Here is an 18,331-nt window from a genome sequence, read left to right as displayed (position 1 = left end):
CTGTGAGTTCTCAGGAAGCCTAGTTAATATGAGGAGTTGTAGGCCATCCAGAGGTGCATAGCAAGACCCTGTCAGGAAAAAACTTATAATTTTTATCATTTTCAATCTGGAGGTGTTAGCACAAGACATGTTCACATTCTTCTGTATTTACTATTCCATCTGTCTCCAAAATTTACATCTTTCCAAACTGAACCTCTATCTATTAGACACTAACTCCACAGTCTCCATGATCCTCAGGCCTTTGCAATGACCATTGCCTCCACTATATTTGACTGACTCTTCCCTTGTGGATGGACACTTAGTTTGTCCTTAAGACCCACCACCATGTGTTACACCATACCCAGTGACCTCATGCCTTTGCTTTTAAGAAATGTGCAAGTGAGAGGCTCGAATCCCAGCCTGAAAGCAGCATCAGAGGACAGCCAGAGCTTCAGGCCCAGAGCAGTGTTAAGGGAGCCATAAACCCCAGACCTGGGAGCAGCGTCAGAGGGAGGCTCCAGCCTCAGGCCCAGGAGCAAGGAGTGAATGCCCGGTGAAATGACAGCAGTGGTTTCTAGCAGTAGCTTCCAGAAACTATTGCAAAACGTTCCTCTGGGAAAGAGCACCTGTGTCCCAGCCAGCATCCACTGCCATTTCTTGGTGGGAGATACCTGACAACTATATCAACCGCTGGACCCTCAGCCCCATCTATACCTCCAATGGAAAGAGTGTCCACTGGAGCTTTAGCCCCACCTGCACCTCAAGGAGTGACCACCTGAGCATTAGGCCCACTTCCACCAGGAGGAGCATTCACCAAAAGCTCTGCTCTACTCGTGCCCAAAGGAGCAGTCAATGGAGCCACAGCCCCCAACTATACCAATTGGAGAAAAAGAGAACTCCTGAAGTACAAGCTCTACCTATGCTGATTAGAGGAAGAGATTCATAGACAATAAGATAAGAACACACTTAACAATATAAAGAGCAAAACAGCACCACTAGAAACTAGTGGTGCTACAACAGCAAGATCTGAACATCCCAACATAGATGAAGTAAAAGAAAATGACCTAAAAATAACTTTATGAGGATGATTGAGGCCCTTAAAGAGGAAATGAAAAATTCCTTTAAAGAAATGGAGGAAAACAAAAAATTGCAAGATATCAACAAATCCCTTAAAGAAAACCAAGAAAATGCAATCAAACAAGTGAAGGAAATGATTCAAGACATGAAATCTGAAATAGAAGCAATAAAGAAAACACAAACCAAGAGAATTATGGAAATGGAAAATCTGTGTAAATGATCAGGAACCACAAACGCAATCATAAACAACAGAATACAAGAGATGGAAGAGAGAATCTCAGGCATTGAAGATTCAATAGAGGAAATAGATTCATCATAGAAAAAATTTAATCCAACAAATCCTTAACACAGAACATGCAGGAAATCTGGGACACCATGAAAAGACAAAATCTAAGAATAATAGGTATAGAAGAGGGAGATGAGGCCCAACTCAAAGGCACAGAAAATATATTCCACAAAATCATAGAAGAAAACTTTCCCAACCTAAAGAAGGACATGCCTATGAAAATATAAGAGGCTTATAGAACACCAAATAGACTGGACCAAAAAAATGTCTCCTTACCACATAATAATCAAAACAATAAACATACAGAATAAAGAAATAATATTAAGAGATGATGGGGAAGGTCCTTCTGTGTATATGTTTGTCTTATTGGCTGATAAATAAAGTACTGTTGGCCAATAGAGAAGCAAGTTAGGTGGGACTAGGAGTCAAGGGGTGTCCCGACCTGCATGACATGAACCTGGGGCAAGAGAGTCAGGGATAGGGAATGGGGACAAGACACATAGAAATAATGACCACTAGACAGGATTCTGATCAAGTGGCAAACTTTATTTTTCTCAGGCTAGCTTATATAGTCAGTAGAGCAGGATATGGGGAGGGGTAGAATGGGTTGTTTGTATATTAGGTGTTAGTGTAGGCAGGATATTAGGAAGCCACAGAAAGGATGTTTGGCAGGGTAAAGAGTTCATGAGTAAGAGGTCCAGGAAGGGTTGCCTAGGTTACTGAGCCTGTGGGTGGAGGACTGGGTCAAGTTGTTTCTTTTCTTGAGCTGAGGTTCTAAGGAGCTGCTATGTAAAGGTTAATATACAACTATGTGGCTGACCAAGAATGGCCTGGGATCTCATGCCAAGCCCTGAGATCTTTGGCTCCCAACAGAGGAAGATTCTGGGAAATGTAGTAAAAAGAAGTCTTGTGATCCAGGCAGGAAGTGACATAATAGGCAGACTCAGAATATAAGCAGGATTAAGCAGGAAATCACGTTCTTCCTCTTCCTTCCCCCCTCTTCTCTGTGGAGTCGTGATGTGAGTGCAGCAAGGGAGGACACATGCCACCGGCATCCTCGACCAGATAAGTCTTTATAAACATATAGATTAATGATTATGGTTGATAATTAATACTGAGCTAGCAAGAAATCCTAGTCATTGACCAGAAGTATTGTACCTAATATAAGTCTCTGTTACTTGAAGCCCTAATGTGGCAGCAGAAGCGGGTGGCTGGCAGAAAGATTTATCATTACAAAGAGAAGCAAAGGAGAAAGGTCAGGTAACAAATATATAAAGGCAGACCTATCAGAATTACACCAGACTTCTCAATGGAAACAATGAAAGCAAAAGATACCCAGCCTACAATCCACAACTGCAGAGAAGCTAGAACCCTCTTCCAAAAACAGATGGAAGTAGATGAAGAAATCCACAACCAACCAATGGACCAAACTCCTGGAGTACAATTGAAGTGATAACATGAACAAAGGAGTCAAGACAATGATGGGGAAACCCAGAGAATCAGCTGACCCGAGCTAGAGAGAGATCACTGACTCAGGTCTGACAAATGGGGAACCTGCATAAGACTGAATTAGACTCCCTTAATAGAGGTGACAACGGTGTGACTGGTCTCTATAGCTCAGCAAAATGTACAGAATTAATAAAGCCAATCATTAGTAGTTTGAATGCTATAACCAAACATACGCTGAAGGTTTTAATTGTTTTTGTCAGAAGAGGGAGGGCATGTATATACACATGATCATAGAAATGGTGGTTCCTTTATTTAAAAACAAAGTTGTCAGTCTATAAGAAAATATTTAGTTCACTGTCATCTTATTTGAAGTGGGGAATTTTTGTAATTTGGATACATTCTGATTTAAACACTAAAAAAGAGGTTAGTGAGAATACACTGCTATGCCAGAAAGTAAAGATGTCCTCATAAAAAGTGATAGAACCATGTCAAAAGGATGATAGGAACCATCTGGAATGGCCTCCGGCTTGCCAAGTCTGGGAAAATTTGAACACAGAAAGAAGGAACCCATTGAATAAAATACGACCTCAGGAGTCTGTATTGGAGATAATGGAATAAGTAAAGAGAGAAAAAGTTTCTTGTCTGAAGTAGATCCATGAGGAAGGAGGGTATAGGTAAAAAATAAAAGAAGTCTTCTAAAGTCACTGGGAGGTGGGGTGATGATTCAATTGGAAATGCATGTGACACACAAGCATGAAGACCCGTGTTTGGATTCCCGGAACCCACATAAAGAACCAAGCCTGTGTCTTAACTCTGGCATTGGAAGGGGACAGTGGTGGCTGATTCATGGGGATCCCTGTGGCTTGCTGACCAGCTACTCTACCCCAATGAGCTCCAGGTTCAGTGAAAGACCTTGTATCAGAAAGTAAGGTGGAAATCAATAGAGGAGGACATCCAATATAGACCTCTGTCTTTATATACACATTTGCACACGTGCACATACACCCATATCCACACAGCCCACAATGCACAAATATAAGCATACACACACACACACACACACACACACACACACACACACAGGGAAAGATGGTCCCAGGCTTGAGTCCTTGCTATATGCTCCACATTAGACCTTCACACTTTCAGAATCTGAAAATGTCTCTCTATAGATGGTGTATGCAAAGGGGAAAAGCAGCAGACACGTAGTGGAGACACTGGACAACACTACTAATAGAAGTTAATATAAGTGGCAATGGGCTCCTATGGCTCCAGATGCTCTGCTCTACATCGGTACTGTAACTTCCTGTGTTCGCTGTCTGAGCCTGTGTAACCTGAAGCCAACTGGAAGGAGGCATCTTCCAAGCCCAAACTGAGGAACTTTCTACAGGGCAGGTGATCTCTGCTGAAAGGCTGTGAACTGTTCCAGATTTAAAAACAACATTAAAAAGGTATGGCATGTACAACTGAATGTATGATTCGTGACAGGGTCTTGTAGTGGTGAGGGAAAATGAGTTAGAAGTCATTATTGACAGCACTGGACTATGAACTGTAGGTTAAGCTATTGTCTTTGGTGTTAAATATTCTGATTTTGAGCACTACTTTAGCGTTATGAAAGCATACCCCTACTTTTTAAAGATTCATTTTATTCTCTCCGCCCCAAGACAGAGTTTCCCTGTATATCAGCTCTGGCTCTCCTGGGACTTGCTTTGTAGACCAGGGTGGCCTTGAACTCATAGAGATCCACTGTCTCTGCCTCCCAAATGCTGGGCTGAAAGGTGTGCGGCATCACTGCCCAGCATTTTATTTTTATTTAAAGAAATGCATGCGTTTTTGTGGAGTATGTGCATGTGAGTGAAATTCTCTTTGAGGTGGCCCAAAGAGGGTATTACATGTCCTAGCGCTGGAGTTAAAGGTAACTGTGAGCTAGCTGCCTGATGTAGGTGCTGGGGTCTGAACTAAGATCCTCGGAGAGGGCGGCAAATACTTTTAACTGTTGAGCTAGCCCCCACGCTCTACTCATTGTTAATAAGCATATGCTGAAGTATTTAGGAGAAGGGCATTCTGAAGTGGCTGAGACAGCATATGTGGCAGTGTGGTAAATGTTAGCGGCTAGTTAGAGTAGGGTAGCAAGGCCATTGAGGCAAGGCTATGAGTCTTTTGACATGATGGGATAGAATAGTGATGTAGGTCGTGTGTATTGTCATTGTTATCATCAGTATTTTCATGTGTACAGCAGAATGAAGCTTCAGTTTCATTCATGTTATGTCTGTTGTCTCTCTGAGCCACTTTGGGGATACTTTGGGCCCCACTGTGTGGGTCAGAGTGGTATCCCCTTTCTCTTTGTATTTCCTTTGAGTCTTACCATGCCATCTTTTGAGTTTATGCTGGCTGTCGTCATGTTTTGGCCCCTTTCAGAACATAGAATGCTTTCACACATTCCTGTCAATATCCCAGCCTTCCCCAAATCTCACTGCCTCTAGGCACTGTGGTGAAACACTGATCAGTGGAAGAAATACAGTTAGAATTTCAAGTTAAAAACGCTGTCACTGTCTGGACAACTTCTTTTAGTCTATATTTTCAATAAAGAGTTAAGTTAGTGTGTCTTTAGTCCTTTAATCCACTCATCCTGAAGGAGAAAAATTAATGAAGCCCTGTTCACACGTGTTCGTAGACTCCTTGGAAAAGTGTTGTAAACATAGCACAATATACCGTCTGGTGGTTTCTGCCCATTGTTCATAGTGAGCTTGACGGGGAGTGGAGAGGTGATAGCTTACTAAGAATGGTCCAGTCAGTCGTTTCAAAAAGGCTAATTCATATTCAGGAAGATTTAAAGGAAGGGAGGTGGTTTTTGGGTCACCAGATTGGTGGGAAGGCAGTGGGAGGAAGAACCGCAGAAGGAGGTACAGACCGTGTCTGAGAGACAGCTGTGTGAACTGAAACCAAGGCGCTCATGCAGCACTGAGCTGAAAGGTGTGATGGCGAGCCGCCGCGGAAGGGAGCCAGAGCTGGCTGCTGTGGTCCTGACATGCAACTGGGAAAGGAGACAACGGCAGGGAGATGAGTGACTCACAGGAGGCCGGATATCTGCAAGGAACCGATATTCCTGAGAAGTAGGAGTTATCCCATCTGAGTAGGAGTCAGCAAACACCAGTTAACTGCCACAGATAGAGTAGTGACCCTGTTCCTCCATCCATGCCCTAACCTCTGGAACAAAGTGCTGCCTTATGTGGCAAAAGGTACTTTGAGACTCTAATTAGACTAGTGATACTGAGGCTGAGATGATGTGGTTAATTTAGGTGGGCTCACAGTAATGCCACCCTTTTTATTAAGTGAAAGAGGGAGCTAGGTCATGGGGCATGACTGGAAGATGCCGTGATGTTGGCTTTGAAACTGGAAGGAAGGCAAGCCAAGGGCCGCAGGGGTAAACCTGGTCACTAAGTGTGGAAGGAAACATGTTCTTTCTATAGCCCACCTCCCCGCTGAGAGGCAGAACCCCGATAACCAGTGATAGCAGACTTTTAAATTTTTATTTAAATGATAAACAATCTTATTTTTCATAGCAATCCCAGTTCCCTCTCCCTCCCATCCTCCCATCCCCCACCATCTCCCCATCCCACCCCCATCCACTCCTCAGAGAGGGTGAGGCCTCCCGTGGGGGATCTAGGCCGAGAGAGTATCTCTGCATAGGGAATGAGCTCCAAAAAGCCCATTCATGCACTAGGGATAAATCCTGGTCCCACTGCCATTGGCTCCATAGACTGCCCAAGTTCCCCAGCTGACACCCACGTTCAGGGGGCCTGGTTCTGTCCTATGCTGGTTCCCCAGCTGTCAGTCTGGAGTCTGTGAGTTCCCACTTGCTCAGGTCAGCTATCTCTGTGGGTTTTCCCAGCGTGGTCTTGATCCCTTTGAGTGATAGCAGTTTTTGATTATTGAACAGCAGAACTCCGAGTCAACGCATTTGTTAGAAGCCACTGAGTATATAGCAATTTGTGACAATGACACTGAGGAACTAACACATCAACAAGTACTAAATGGTGCAGCAGGCTAGGAAGCATGAGGCAAAGATTTGATTCTAATCTTTATTATCGTCCCGATGGTCCAGTTGGTGATTTTGATGTGCAGATTTTAATGTGCAGTTAAGTCATGTGGAGAAATGTCCTAAAATGTAGAATCTGAGGGTCAGCCCTGGGGTGGGCCTGCATCTACAAGGATGACACCAACTAACCATCTAAGCCACAGTGGAGAGGCTACCTTAAATGCCCTCCCCTGATAATGAGATTGATGACTAACTTATATGCCATCCTAGAGCCTTCATCCAGCAGCTGATGGAAGAAGATTTTGCTTGTTAAAATGGCAAAGAAGGTTATAGTTTGGGGCATAGAAAATGCCTGGCAGTCACATCTGGATATACAGCTTAAACTGAGAAACCTATGAATGGTGAGAACCTATGGATGGTCCAGGCTCTCTTAAAAAGCTGTTTCGATAATGGAAGCAGAGGACACAGTGACAACAGTGGTCATAAAGCTCCCTGTCCAGATGCTGACACCGAATGTTTAGATGCTGATAGACTTGTTAAGAGGGACACACATGAGAATTCTGCCTTCTCCTACAAGGTTGGAGTAAAGTCCTTAATGAAAAGAAATAATTAAATTTTTTCTTAAGTCCTCTATTTGTCATGTCCATTATTTGTATATAGAACAGGTCATTTGGAAACCCAAACAAATAACAAGCTATCCTTCCTTTTCCTTGAATATTATACAAAAGCACACCTTTCAGACTGGGTTGTGTATCATTATCTATCTATTTACCTATCTATCTATCTATCTATCTATCTATCTATCTATCTATCTATCTATCTGTGTATGTATGTATGTATGTATGTATGTATGTATGTATGTATCTATCGATCGATCGATCTACTTATCTATTGTCCATAATAATTCCAGTCATAAAAGGAAACATTTGTTGTCAAATGGGGATAATTTGTCCTCTGTGGGTCATGTCACAATGTTGGGAGACTTTAAAAATTATCATGTCTAGAGGGTGAGTGGCTACTGGCATGGGGTGGATAGAGGCCAGGGATGCTGTTAGACAGACCCACAATGCCCCACTGCCAGTCAAGGCTGAGAAACCATGTACTAGAGAATAGGGGGTTGAATTTAGCAGTTATCAAAGTCATCAAGAACATCTGGACAGATCATTCTCTCTCAAGTCCTGTACTCTCCTCCTTGATTTCTGATTGAGTTAGTCTGGAGGTTGAAAACTTGCCTTTGAGCAGGTTCTGAGGCAATGGTCATGCAGTTAGTGTGGGGGCCACATTGAGAACACATATATAGGGATGAATGGTCACATCATTTTTCCTCCCTACTTCATACTTTTACACATATTTAACTAGACTGATCAGGTGTCTCTAGCATGCTGCAAAACTCTCTCCAGCTTAGGCTAGGTCTCCCCCTTCCCTTAGCTTGTAATGCCATGCTGAGAACACAATTTTTACTGTGGACCAGATGGTTCCATTTGACTGTGTGAATTTGGCATTATTTAAGTGACTCCAAGGACTTATGAGAGAGTTGTTGGTCTAGGGCAGATTGGAGAGCTGGAACGAGTGAATGTGGGAAGGAAAGAAACAGCCATTTTTATTGTATTTAATACCCCAGACCCCTTAACCCTTGAAACTTAGCACACCTGTGCAGACCAATGCACGCTGTGAAAAACAATGGAGGTGTTCTAGTCAAGGAGGTCGACTCAGAATGGAACAAACACCACTGGTGTTTCTATTCAGGTTAACTTTTCACTGTTGGTGCACCAGCACGCTCCAAAGATTTCTCTCTTATGCCCCTGGCTTTGTAATCTTCCCCTTTTCTCCAAGGCAGTGTCTTCTCCTCCAACTCTTTTTCATTCAGCCTGAGGGCACAGCTTCTTCACCTCCAACAGACTTCACATAGAGACCTTGATTGGAGATGGTGACCGGGTGGATACAGTGCTGGACAGAGGCAAATGTGGAAACAAAGGGACCGGGTTCTGCCTCAAGAGTAAGTTGGGCCAGGGAGTGCTCAGAAACTGTTGGTCAGAAAGCACTGACCACTGAGCTCAAAATGAGCTGATGGGTGAGTGTCCAGATCAAAGGTCAAGAGAACACTTGGGATGTAAGGTCTTGGAATGGGAGAGCTCAACACATAAGTGAGGCCTGGTCCCTGACTCCTCCTACGGGACTTCTGCCTGGTGGATGAATATAGCAGGCGCCTATCTTGGAGACTGGAGCTGGTTAGTCTGGAGAATTGGCACACTCAGGGCAGAGAAGAAATCTCGTGACTTCCTGGGGGTAGTGTGAGGTGGAAGAGGCTGCACAAGGCATTTCGAGTACTGTGAAGACGCGTTCATCTTACTGATTTTTAAATACTCATAGTAGATAATTTATATTCTCCTATAATCAACAACTCACCAAGATCAGCAATAGATGGCTGAATCCCTGTCAACAGTGGAGCAAGGTGACTATCCCCTAATGTCAGAAAAAAGGGGGCAGGAATCTGCACTCTGTTGCATCTGTTTTCAAGACTTGTGCTCTTTCAATTAAGTATGAGGCAGTTTGGGTCATAAGTGAAGTTCTTTGAAGAGCTATTTTTTTTCCATAGAGGGAGGGTCACTTAGCCTCCCAATGTGAGTTTGTGTATCTAATATTATAGCCTGCTAAAACGTAGCCACTCTTTCAAAAGAGTTTTTTTTATTAGAGTTATTTTTAATGGTTATAATGAAGTCAATTTTCTTCACAAAGAATCTACATGAAGATTTAACACTGTATGATTCTTGAGTACAACCAACAAATTAATACAGTTAACTATCTCACAAGTCCCCCAAAGCTCTGACTTTTGACTTCACAAAATTTGAAAATACACTTTAAAAAACACCCTCCAGTCACTGTTCACAAACCCATTTGCTTTCTTAAAGCACGTTCCAGGGTTCACAATGTTCTATGCTCCCAAGGAACTCCAGATCCTGGCAGTCATTAGTCCTCCTCTTAAGTCTTTGCATTAATCTGAGCCATCTGTCTGGCCAGGTACCTGTCTCTCGATGAAATCACAGTTTCCTCATTGCTCCACTTTGCAAACTTGCTCAAGGTGGGGGTGGTGGTGGGGGGTGGGGAGTGGGTGGTGGTGGTGGGGGAGGCTTCGCTTGCTCATTGCTCTTCTCCTGCCTTTCATCTGCCAGTCTGTGTTTTGTTGCTAGTGATGTTTCAGAACCAGAGGGCTTCTCTTGGTCCCCATTGTCCTTTTCCATGTTTTTTATTTTGTTGGATCTTTCCTGGTCAAGAAACTCATCCTTTGGTCTAGATCTTGGGCTGCTTTCTCTTCTGTCTCAATTTCTTTCTTGTTTTTCCATCTCTCTGTATCTACCATTGTTTTCATATCTTCCTTTCATGTGTTCTTCTTCTTCTTTTTTTTTTTTTTTGCTTTTCTTTTCTTTCTCATTTTATTGGTCGTGGTCATTCCGTTGTCTGTTTTTGTCTTGTTCTCTACAGGAGTATTTCTCCCTTTTCCATTCTCTGTCCTGTCTTTCCTCTGCTCCCCCTCAGATTATCTTCTTGCTCATGTCTCTTCCTCTAGTGATCTTTGTGATTGGTTCCTCTGTGCCTGTGAGAACTCTTTTCTTTCCTGTGGCTGTGGTCCATCTGACAGCTCTCCTGCTCTCTGGCCTGCCTGTCCTGCTGCTGACTTCCCTTTTGGTCATGTCCTCTTGACTTGGGGCTTCTGGAATGGTGCTTAACACCATGTCCTCTTTCTTCACTAGAGGATTGTGAGTGGGTCCAATTCTTGTGATACTTGGGGTACTTCTTAGTGTCTTCTTCCTTCTGTGGCTGACTTTATTTTCTTCCCTTTCATCATCCTCACTGCTCTTAGTGTCAAAATTGCTGTCAGCATCTGGGTTTTTCCCCTTTCCACCAGCTTGGAGAAGGCAGTTCTGCTGCAGTCTGCCCTCTGAATTTGCTTCATCAGAGTAACCCCTAGGCTTCTCTTCTTTTATTCCAGTCCTGACTTCACGGAAGCTGGACTTAGGAACTGCTTCTTCACCAACGGCTTGATTTAAGAGGTGCCTGTAAAATCCACTAAGATCTTTCTGCTTGGTCACATCCAGTTTTGCTTCCAGGGCAGCCACCTTCTTTTCTCTTTCCACCTCTTCAGCTCTTTCTTCTAGTTTTTTTTTTTTTTTTATAAGTAGATGCCACAAATGCCTCTTTGTCATCAAATTCTCCTTTTTCCATCTCTCGTTCTTTCTGTATTTTCTTTTCCATTCTTTTTTTCCTGTTCCTTTTTTTTTCTGATTTCTACTGCTTTTAGTAAGTTGTGGATATATTTGGGCTTCCTGTACTTCCCTAGCAGCAGCTTGGGATTACTTTCTTCCTTCTTTTTCTGCATTTCATCATAGATGCTGTCATACTCATATGGAATCTTCTGCAAGAGCTTTCTGAATCTCCAGTTTGCCCTGTTTCATGGCCTGCTTCTTAGCAGCTTCCCTCTGAAGGCTTTCATTCACGGAGGTCTCATCATCATCACCAGAATCATTCCCAAATACTGATGGTTTTTGCAAAACTCGGTGCAATGGCTGTGCTTTCTTTGGCAAAATAAGCCCATACTGCCTGCCTGGGACTGCCATCTTAAGAGTCTTTTTTAAAGCATTGTTTTCCCTTCAAATATTTAAAATTTGCCAGTACACTAAGATGTTCATATTCCTTTCCATTTTTAATTTGTAAATTGTGGGAAGGGAGAGTGGACTTTTCATTTTGGTAGTATGAGATATCATCCATTTAATGGCTATGAGGATCATGGAGAGATGGTGGTTCCCAGGAAAACATGCCGGCTCATCGGGTGTGTCTCTTGGCATCAGAGATGCTGGTTTACCTTTGTGGGAGTCATCTCTGAGTTGCACATAAAATGGTACTGCATTTCCCAAGAATGTTCTGTCCTCAGAATAGGGTTGAGTTAATGGTACTGCACTTACCATACAGAAGATCCAGGAAAAGTTGGGTGGTAGCTGGAGCCAACCATAGACCTGTCCTCAAGGCCATGATGTGATAACTGTCACAGAATTTGTTATTATGATATTTTTAAGTATGATCTTCTTGGTTGTGAGCCTAGCCTTTAACGGGCTGGAGAGATGGCTCAGCCGTTAAAGTACGCTCTTCCTGAAGCTTCTTTTTTCTCTTCCTAGCATCCCAGTCTCCCTGGGTAGCTTGCCCGGTGGTGTGTGCTCTGTGCCTCTCTCCTCCCTGCCTCCAGCAGTTTTTCTCTGTAGCAACGTCCTCTTTGTACCTACAATGCCTGCTTGTGTTGGAAGTGTGGTGACAGCCTTCCAGGCCTTTCCTCTCTGCAGCGCCCACTAGGTGACGCCTGTGAATGGAGCAGGCTCTCCTCCCTGTGAGCCGCCTTTCCCCTCAGGCCCACATTTTAAGATTGCCTGGAAGGGTCCTTTGTGTATAATCTCCTCACTTCTCTTTGTTTCTGTTTCCAGAGAGAGAGAGAGGAGATAGAGAGAGAGAGAGAGAGAGAGAGAGAGAGAGAGAGAGGAGAGAGGGAGAGAGAGGGAGAGAGAGAGAGAGAGAGGAGAGAGAGAGAGGAGAGAGGGAGAGAGAGAGAGGAGAGAGGGAGAGAGGAGAGAGGGAGAGAGGGAGAGAGGAGAGAGGGAGAGAGGGAGAGAGAGAGAGAGAGAGAGAGAGAGGAGAGAGAGAGAGAGAGAGAGAGAGAGAGAGAGAGAGAGAGAGAGCAGATGCTGGTGTTTCTGCGTTGTGAATTACAAAAGCAGGAAACACCCCAAACCCCGCGTGAGCCCGGCACCTTTAGCTTCCCTCAGAGCTTTACAAATGTAAACAGAATCCCCCCAATCCTGGTAAAACAGACGTTGTGAGCTTTCTGGAAAGGAGGTTGGAGACAGGTGAGATCATCTTTCATGACCAGGTGGCTCAGGAACTTGAGTAGGATTCAGAATCACCTAGGAGAGATGGTGAGTGCATAGACTTCTGAGTTTCACCCACCCTTTCTAACTGAGATCTGGGGAGGGGACTTTCTTTCTCTAATAACCTTTAGTGGCAAGGCTGCTGCTGCTGCTAGTCTGGGGCGGCACTTAGAAAAATGAATGAATGAATGTGGAAGAGAACACACACACACACACACACACACACACACACACACACACACACAGAGAGAGAGAGAGAGAGAGAGAGAGAGAGAGAGAGAGAGAGAGAGAGAGAGAGAGAGAGAGAGAGATGCTGTAATGGGTATAAACAAGATCCCCTCTTAAGTTGCAGCCAAAGGCAAGTTGCCTCTTTCTGATTAGGTTCTCCCAGCATCCTCCTTCCTGTACAGAATGCCATCAGAACATTGTGCTTTTGTTAGATAAATGCAATGGCAATTCAGGGACAAATAACCAGGCAGCTGGTCCATTGCAGGAGATACATGGAGGTGATTTATTTAAATTTGCTTGATTGTTTTTCTAGTAGGGAAATGAAACGTTTTCCCTGTACTGCAGGTGTTCAAGTACCTTTTAAATGGCTGACTACTTAAAGTGACAGGCAAGTCAAGGGTAGGACAGTTATGTGAATATATATATATATATATATATATATATATATATATATATATACACACACACACACACACACATACACACACACACACGCACATAGATGGTGAATATAGATGCATATAGTCAGGGCTTCTCGAGCATCCTGAATCTTTAAAATAAAGAGTGAGACAATGGGTATGTGGTGTGTGCATGGAAATACAGTTATTCCAGTTACTCTCAAATTGCTCTCTGTTAGCACTGCTCCGTGCCTGGTGTGTGACTTGGCCTCTTTCTGTAGCCTATTGGATGCTGACATCTATCTCATCTCTTAACCTATCCTGTGTATCACAAGACAGGTTAATGTGACGATCTCTGCCTTGTAAATGAGGACTGCGGTCCAGGGGAGCTGACTGATAGGCAGTTACTGACTGGCCTCAGCAGGTCCTCCAGCTTGAGTCTTTAGGCTGTCTCCAGTTCTTAGCCCTGCTGTTCATCCTCAGTTCTATTAAAGCAACTCTCACTCGAATTCCCACTAAGATTTCTGCAGTCGCATCTTGTCCTCACTTATGACGGGGCCCCCTGAAGAGGTGGTATCTTTCCCATATCGAAATGTTCATTTCTCAGGTTGAGAGTATGGCAGGCCGGCCGGCAGGCAGGCAAACAGACATTCTCCGTTCACACAATGACTGTGAAATCCCTTCCATTAGAACATAAAGGTTTTGTTCTGGTCTGGTCCTAATCTTAGAACAATATGCCTGCAATGCACCACCACGCACCGGAAAAAGATCACAGGGCGACTGACAAGGTGAAGTCTTTGTTTGGTTGTATTTTAAATCTTTTGCTTTCCAAAATCCTTAACACTTTGGCTATAAATCACTAAAAGGTGGATGTTCTCTGAAATGAATTTTGCATGAAATGTCAGCCAGAGTCTAGGGGACAGCTACAATATTTACGACTGGTGGTATTTCTTAGGGGAGGTAAAAGAAAATGAGGCCAATGTAGTTTAGCTTAGTTCTAGGGGCTGGGGAGAAAGGGAAAGTTGAAGGACAAATCTCTTTCACAGTGTTTTCTTTTTTCTGTTTTCAGTGCAAATAAAAACTGCTATTCTCAAAGCAAAGGGTTTTGGAGTGTTTATCCATATGGGCAAAGCATGGGTTTGTAGAGGAATGTGGGCAGCTGTGTGAAGGGGTGATAAACAAATCTGAAACTGTTTATGGGGTGCACTTGTTAAGGGGGAGATTGTTTTACAAAGTCCTCTCTCTGAAGGACATCTCCTCTGTCCTGCTCACGGCTCATGGTGAGAAAGCTGCTGTGTTTATTTGGGGGAGGAAATGGTGCAGAGTGAAGGTAACATTCCCTTGTCCCTCAGCACCGGCACCAGAATGCACGTCTCCGCCTGCCATTTGTGGGTCTGATATTAAGTTAGGTTTTCAGCTTTTTCCTGCCAATGTTCTCACCGTCTACAGTCCCATCCCATGGATCTTTTTACGGTTTCTGGTCTTCATCGGGGTTTTGACAATGATTGTGTTGAGTCTGGAGTCTGGAGTCCTTGGTTGTTTTCTATCTATGACACATCCTCTCCCATTCTCTGCCCACGTGGTTCTTGTTACAGACAAAAATCATTATTGAAATCATCATGTATATTAAGCCAGTTTACATGAACTGTTTGAGGGCTTCTTTGGTCTGTAGGACTTGTACAACCATCATGGCAATCTAAGTCTAGAATATTTTTATCATTCCCAAAGAAATTCCATAGGGATTAATATTCCATATTGAGATTATACCTTTGTCTAGCTAGATACGTGGTTTTTCTATTGCTTAAAAATTAAGTTTTTAGGCTAGCACACAAGGTAATGGGTCTGTTCCTGGCATCTCCATATGAATGTGCTATTGCATTTTGTTCTCATCGCTTCCCCTCTCCATCTAGCCGCTTCCCTTCTTATTGTGTGTATTCTATTATCATATTACCCACCTTGTAAAGATGGCGTTCCCCTCCTCTCATGAACACGTTCCAGTTGGGACCTTTTTTCACATATATAAATATGTACTATGAACATATGTATAGTTTTAGATTTAGTTTTCCTTATATGTGGTATTTGTCTTTCTGAGTTTGGCTTATTTTACTTACAATTTTGATTTCCACTTTCATCCAGTTTCCTGCAAATGTCATGATTTCATTTTCCTTTCTGGCAGCATAAGCTGCCATTGTGTGTATGTAGCACATTTTCTTTATTCATTCATCTGTGGATGGACATCTAGGATGGCTCTGTTCATTAGATTTTGTGACTATATAGTAGCAAGCATAGACATGCAATTGTCTCCGTGCTATGTTTACTAAGAGTCTTTGGAGAATATGGCCCCCAAAACAGAGGTTCTGTTCTCACTTTCTCTTTTATTTAAACTTCCGTGCCGATTTCCATAGTGGCCACACAAGTTTACATTTCTACCAGCCATGTATAAGGGTTCCTCTTGCCTCTCCACCACTTGACTAGCATTTGCTGTCATACGCTTTATGGGAGCTGTCCTAACTGTGGCTAAATAGAATGCGTGTGCAGTTTTAATTTGCATTTCCCTGAAGGATAAGGATGTTAAACACATTTTCAAGTATTTATTGGTTATTTGTATTTCTTGGTTTGAGGATTGTCTTTTTTTGGGGGGGAGGTGTGTGTGACCCAATTTAGTGGTCTGATGATTCATTGCTTTGATATTTAATTTTCAGTTCTTCCTATATCCTAGGTAATAATCCTTTCTGATGTAGACATTTTCCCTCATGCTCACTTTGAGAGTTGGTTTGCCTCTCAGATCTTTTAAATTTCATATAGTTCCACTTGTCAGTTATTAGGTGCATTTTTTTGTGCTACTAAAGTCCTTTTCAAAAACCCCTTGCCTAGCTATGCCTTTATTTTGAAATCTTCTTCTTCTTCTTCTTCTTCTTCTTCTTCTTCTTCTTCTTCTTCTTCTTCTTCTTCTTCTTCTTCTTCTTCTTCTTCTTCTTCTCCTTCTCCTCCTCCTCCTCCTTCTCCTCCTCCTCCTCTTCCTTCTTTTATAGATTCTGAGTTTTGTGTCTTAAAACAAGGCCTTTGCTTTGCGTTGAACTGATGTTTGTGTAGGATAAGTGGGGCCTCTGGTTGCATTCTTCTTCACATGGAAATCCAGGTCTCCCAGCACCGTTTGTTGAAAATGATGCCTTGTCTCCAGTGAGTACTCTTGACACCTTTGTCAAAAATCACATGTGGCAGGCAGCTATATGGGTTCATTTCTGGGTCCTCTCTTCTGTTCCAGTGTTTTTCTTTCTATTATGATTGTTTTGGCTATTTGGGTTTTTTTTTTGTGCTTTATAGAAATTTTAGGATTCCTTTTCTAGTTCTGTAAAGAATGGCATTAGGATTTTGGGAATGACTGTTGTTGAATCTAGATCACTTTTGGTGATGTAGCCATTTTCACAAAATTCTGCCAATCTACTATCTGCAGTATGTTAAAAATTTCATGATGGCAATCTTTTACCTTGTTGTTCATGTTTATTCCTAGGCATCTAATTCTTTTTTGGGATGTGTTTCTTTTCTTGACTTCATTGTCTACCATTAGCATTGTCTGCATGTTTGCTAATGGTAGACGGAGGAGTTCTTTAGTTTTGTGTGTTGATTTTACATTCTGCTACTTTGCAGAAAGAGTTTTCTGGAGGAGTCTTGATATTTGAAACATAAGATCATAGCTGCAAATAGGGGTAAATAGATTTCTTCCTTTCCTATTTGTATCCCTTTTATTTCTGTCTCTTATTGTGGCTAAGACTTCAAGTACTATATTGAGTAAGATGGGTGAGAGGATCACATTTGTCTCATTCATTCCAGAGAACAGAGGGGATCCTTTTTATCTTTCCCTGACTTTGTATAATGTTAGTGTCTTAGGGTTTCTACTGCTGTGACAAACCACCATGACCAAAAGGCAAGTTGGGGAGGAAAGGGTTTATTTAGCTTATATTTCAGCATTGCTGTTCATCACTGAAGAAGTCAGAACAGAACTCACACAGGGCATGATGTCAGAGGCAGGAGCAGAGGCCATGGAAGAGAGCTGCTTACTGACTTGCTTCCCAATGGCTTGGGAAGCCCACCTTCTTATAGAACCCACCTTCTTATATAACCCAGGACCGGAAGCCCAGGGATGGCATCACCCACCATGGGCTGCCCCCTATTGATCACTAAATGAGAAAATGCCTTACAACTGGATCTCATGGAAGCATTTTTCTCAGCTGAGGCTCCTTCTTTTCTGATGACTCTAGCTTCTGTCAAGATGGCAAACAAAACCAGTCAGTACAGTTAGCTGCAGGTTTGTCCTATATGGCTGTTATTATGGTGAAGTGTGTGCTTTAATTTGTAATTTCTTCAAAGCTTTTACTATGAAAGAATGTTGAGCATTATCAAAGGTTGTTTTTTATATAAGGATTGAGATGATGTGATTGCTGTCCTTTTCTTCTAAAACTTAAAATCTTTATTATGAAATTTGCAAGTAAATAAACACATCACATACCAAATTAGTCAGATTCAAAGCCAATGAACTTATCTTCAGTTGCAATTGATATCTGGAACATGAGCTGTGAAGTTTCACATTAAACTTTACACTTTTAGTGCCTGATATATTTTATGCACTCATCCACCACCCAAACCTGAAATTCCATGACAGGGCTGGAACTGGAAATTAATTAGCTTTACATCCCCTCCCATAACTTGTGTCTATGTGGGTACAGTACACCATGAACAGAAGTGAATAAGAAAGGCTAAATGTAAAGGGATGGGAAAGAATCGAATCCCCATAACAGACATGAGTGATCAGCCCCAGGCAGGTGGCCCTGGATGCTATAAGAAAGCATCCTGAACAATTCCTGAGGAGCAGGCCAGTAAGTAGTGTTTCTCCATGGTCTCTACTTTAATTTCTGCCTTTACGATTCTTCCTTGAATTCCTGGCCTGACTTCCTTCAGCAATGGAGTGTGA

The 18,331-nt window shown here is 42.7% G+C and overlaps 1 pseudogene; it reads right to left on the bottom strand.

The window, feature by feature from the left end:
* Window positions 1-9,806: 9,806 nt before the first annotated feature.
* Window positions 9,807-11,440, bottom strand: LOC100754295 (annotated as a pseudogene).
* Between the last annotated feature and the right edge of the window lie 6,891 nt (window positions 11,441-18,331).

Source organism: Cricetulus griseus, chromosome 3 (assembly GCF_003668045.3).
Source record: "Cricetulus griseus strain 17A/GY chromosome 3, alternate assembly CriGri-PICRH-1.0, whole genome shotgun sequence".
Taxonomy (NCBI): Eukaryota; Metazoa; Chordata; class Mammalia; order Rodentia; family Cricetidae; genus Cricetulus; species Cricetulus griseus.
This window is presented reverse-complemented; position numbering and strand designations above follow the sequence as displayed.